Source organism: Petaurus breviceps, unplaced genomic scaffold (genome assembly GCF_028583685.1).
Source record: "Petaurus breviceps papuanus isolate PSGF00001 unplaced genomic scaffold, PetGlider_PUasm1.0 172, whole genome shotgun sequence".
Lineage (NCBI taxonomy): Eukaryota > Metazoa > Chordata > Mammalia > Diprotodontia > Petauridae > Petaurus > Petaurus breviceps.
In genome coordinates, this window is record NW_027185755.1 from 2113952 (window position 1) to 2118799 (window position 4848).

The window sequence follows — 4848 nt, forward strand, 5'->3', positions numbered from 1 at the left end:
ATACTAAAAAAAACAAGCAAGAGAAGGTAGCAGGCAGGATGAATACAAGAGCATGACATGGTCCTGTAAAGAGGAAACTGGTGAGGAAAAGAAAAAAAAAACAAAAAGGAGTTTTAAAGCTAGGGAGGGGAGGGGGAATGTGAGAGAGGATTGAGGAAAAATGAAGAGATACAGCCACTGCTTGGAATGGATGGGATGAAGATAACTGATGGAGAGAAGGAAGAGCTGGCTGTTCATCTCTTATTTGGGTTCTGTTTTATTTCCAAAGGAAAAGCTGCCCTTGAATTCAAGTGACTTGACTAAGATTGCCCTGCATCTTAGGATTTTCAGAGAACTGATAGATATGATCTTTGAAAGATCACGTCAAACTAGAGGTACTGGAGTGGAAGCCAACTATCCCAATTTTTAAAAAAATAGAAGAGAATAAAGATTGCAGTATGATTCTAGAGCATATTACTAAAGAGATAATAAGTTAAAATGTGAGAAAGGAAAAATGATCACAAAATCTTGATGATGAGAAGGTTATGCCAGATTAACCTCATTTGATTTTTTTTTTACAGACTTACTAGACTGGTAGATTGAGGAATGCTATAGACATAGTTAGCCTAGATTTTAGCAAAGCATTTGACAAAGTCTCTGTTGTTATTCAGATTAAAAAGATATGAATTTCATTCCAGCTGGTACAATCCATCCTTATAACCTGACCATTGTATAATGTGAAAGATCCTATACTCGATAATAAGCTGCCATGGGGGGGAGGGGAGGGAGGGGGACAAAATGTGAAATTCAAGGAATTGTGGAATTGAATCCTGTAAACTAAAAGGAAACAAACAAATTAATAAATTAAAATTTAAAAAAAAGATATGAATTAAGCACTAAACTCTTGGATTTTGAGCTGGAAGGGATCTAGATCAGGAAGGGACCCCACAGGTCATCTTGTTCAGTCCCCTCTCTCTTTGCAAGGAAGCTGAGACCTAGAGAAATAAATCAACTTGCCCAGGGTCATACACATGGTAGGTGACAGAACTAGGATTCCAGCCAATATCTTTTGATGCCAGGTCCAGCCCCTCTCCATGTGCCTTTTCCCAACAATTAAGGGGCTTAAGAACAGGTTGAATGGCCAGAACAAAATAATCATTAATGACTCATTGTCAACTTAGAACAAAGACTCTTGTTGATGGCCCCCAGGATCTATACTTGGTTTTGTGCTTGGATAAATGGCTTGGATAAAGGTATTGACAATATGTTTATCCACTTTGCAGATGACACAATGCCAAAAGGGATAACTAAACAGTGAATGACACAGGACTGAAATAGATTTTGACAGTCTGAATTAAATTGGACTGAATCAAATAAAACTAAATTTGATAATAGGTGGAATGGGGGAAACTAGGTAGTGCAATGGAGCTGGGTAGAGCTCTGGGCCTGGAGTGTTACCCTGGGCATGTCACCTAACCGTGTTTGCTTCATTTCCCTCATAAGTAATATGATATGGAGAAGGAGATGTCAAACCACTCCAGTATCTTTGCCAAGAAAACCTCAAATGGGGTCACAAACTAGACGTAATTGATTCACTAAACAACAAAGAGGAGGAGTAATCATTTATTAAGCACCTACTATGTGCCAGTTACCATGGTAAGCATCTTATAAATAGTTCACTTAATTCTTACAACCCTGGGAGGTAGGTGCTGTTATAATCTTGACTTTACAGTGGAGGAAACTGAGTCAGACAGGTTAAATGACTTGCCCAGGGTCACATAGCTAGTTAAGTATCTAAAGCCAGGTTTGAACTCCAGGCTAATTACTCTACCATTGTGCCACCTAGATGCCTCTATCAAATAAGATTTCATTAAAATCTCATTCTGGCATTCAAGTACAAAATAGAGGAGGTTTGTGTAGGTAATAGTTAATCTTTTAAAAAATCTGGGGATTTTAGTGCACCAAAAGCTCAATATGAGTCAGTGGTATACCTGCTACCAAGAAAGCTAATGCAATTAGTTAATGCAATTCCTAAAGAGAGGCATAGTAATAATTTGCTGTACTCTGTCCTGGTCACACTACATCAAGTATTTTACATTCTATTTTAGGCACCATATTTTAGGAAGGAGATTAAGAAACTGTCTAGTGACTAGAAGGTGATCAGGATGGCAAAGGGCCTCTTCTCCTGATTGTGTAAGGAGCACGTGAGGATTTAGATGTGTTTATCCTGAAGAAGAGAAGACTGTGGGACAACTTCCTGTGGAAGATAAATTAGACTTGTTCTCTTGGCTCCAGCGGGCAGAAATAGGAAACGAGTGAAATTTACAGACATATTTAGGCTCCATAGAAGCAAAAACTTCCTAACAATTAGAGCAATACAAATTGAGTGAAACCAAATACCTCCAGAGGTAGAGGATTCCACTGATTAAAGATCTTCAAGAAAAAGCTGGAGGAGATTCCTAATAAAGTTAGAGCCACTGGTCTCTCAGTTATTTTTCAATACTAAGATTCTCTGAGTACATCAGAGGGGCCAAGTATATGAGAGATGTAGTCATAGAATCAAGAAAAGTCATAGATATCACCAAAGTTTTGATAGTAGTACCATCAACAGAATTAGAAAGGTTAGAGGGAAAGGAAAGAAACAAGCATTTATCATGTACTTACTATGTGCCAGGTACTGTGCTACTCAGGGTTTGGGGAATTATGATGAGTATAACATAGTACTTAATTTGAGTTTTAGGTGTCAGCAGGCACTTGGAAAAATAAGATTGAATCTCAGATGAGAGATTAGGACTGTTTATGTAAATATTGAAATATTTTGGCCAGCAACCCTGAAGGTCTTCTCCTCCCAGTTTGATTTTTTTTTTTCTATCAATGGGGCCATCCCTTGATTCACTTCTCAAAGAGGTCTATTCACTGAATGGGCATTGCCTCACTCAAAGTGAGAACTTGAAAAGACCTTAGCTTAAAAGAACTTGAAAAGACCCCACTTCATCCTGGTTCATCTCCAATCCTGATCTGTATCTGGCCACTGGACCAAGATGGCTCTGGAGGAGAAAGTGAGACTGGTGACCTTGCACAGTCTTTCCTCATTCAAATCAAAGTCAGTTGCAAGTCACATCATCATCTCCCTGACGTCATGGTCCTCTTTGAGAATGAAGGACAAACCACAACATGAAATATAATGATTTTTCAAAGCTTTCAAATGTTATTTTATTTGATTATGCATCAACCCTATTCATTAAGTTTGGCAAATGAGGAAACCAAGGGATTAAATTACTTATCCAGTGTTACATCTCTCAGGAGAAGCAGAGCCAGGATTAGATAACTCAATTGTCTTGACACCAAGATGTCTTAAAATTTTGTAACCTGTGGCCCAGAACTGAAGCTCTGTGTTTATATGGACTAGCTTCAATATTAGGAGTTTCTCTTACTACATATAGCTCCTTTTGACTCCTGCTTAAAATCCTTAAACTTTAGAATTTCCCTCGGGATTTGGATCATGTCTAGAACTCTCCCCACCAAAAATAAAAGGGGAAAGACCTATATAACTCCCTTGAAAGCACTCAGGCTAACAAAACTTGGCATATAAAACAGACTTAAATTAACCCTACAGAAATTGCAGAAGACTTGTATACAAGGCCATATACAGTCAAGACCATTATCTTTCCCTCTTCAACATGTTCTGCCTCTCTCAGGGATCTATACATTCCTCCAGATTTATAGTACCACCCAGGGATTGAGAACCTCCTTGAAAGGAGAAAGTGCTTAGTGTTACTAAGGCACTAACCCCTTTACCCAAACCTGCACAGTCCACATAATTTGTAGTATCAGTGAAGGGCAAAATTCACATCATGGATTTGCACATTACCAGACCTCTGTTCTGGACCCAGGGTTGATCCAGGAACTTTTCATTGCCCAGGAACTCCTCCACTGTTCCATAATGCCAGGCTTTCTGGAGCTCCTCATTTGGTCCAGGAGCCCCTTATCAGGCCACATTCCTAATGCTGCAACATTCCCTAGAGAGCAAGTTTCCCTGAAAAGGTTACATCCCAGCTCAGGGAACTGGGTGTGTATCCAACCAATTTATCTCACCAATCCAGTCTCCAGTCCTTCAGACTCTCTTTCAGAGTCCAGATCCAAAGATTAGCCTGGGTCTATGAACTTGAAGTGAATCATTTGCAATATAGTGTAAAGGGGCAAGAATTAATCTTTCCTAGAGTTCAGACCTCAATGAGACAGAGGAGGGATTCTGAAGGTGGTGTGGTGGACTAGCCCTGGAGTCAGAAAGACCTGAATTCAAATGTGACCTCAATACTTAGTGGTTATATGACCCTGGGCAGGCCACTTAACCTCTGCCCCAGCTTCCTCCTCTGTTAATTGAGGATAATCATAGCACCTACTTCAGAGACTTATTTTGAAGATCAAATAAGATATCTGTAAAGTGCTTTGGCAAGCCTTAAAGTGATTTATAAATGCCTGCTATAATTGTTGTTGTTCCCTTGGGTATGCCCTTCCACTTAAAAAGGGTAAATGCTTCTAAATAGGAGGTTAGAGAGATCTCAGGGTTTTATTCTTTACTTACTACTTTTATGAGCTTGAGCAAGTCATTCATCCACCAGACCTCAGTTTTCTCATCTTTAGAATGAAAGGCTGGACTAGATGAACTAAATACTATAATCCTACTGATTCTTCAGCAAATTCAGAAAAGCAGTAGGTGGAGCAGAGTGCACTGAGGATGGAATTGGGGGGGGGGTGGGGGGGGGTGGGGGGGGGTCCTAATGGGGGGGAGGGGGGAGGATGTTTATACATCAGAGAAAAAAAAACAGAAAAAAAAAGTAAAAACATGAATATATAATCTCTATGGTG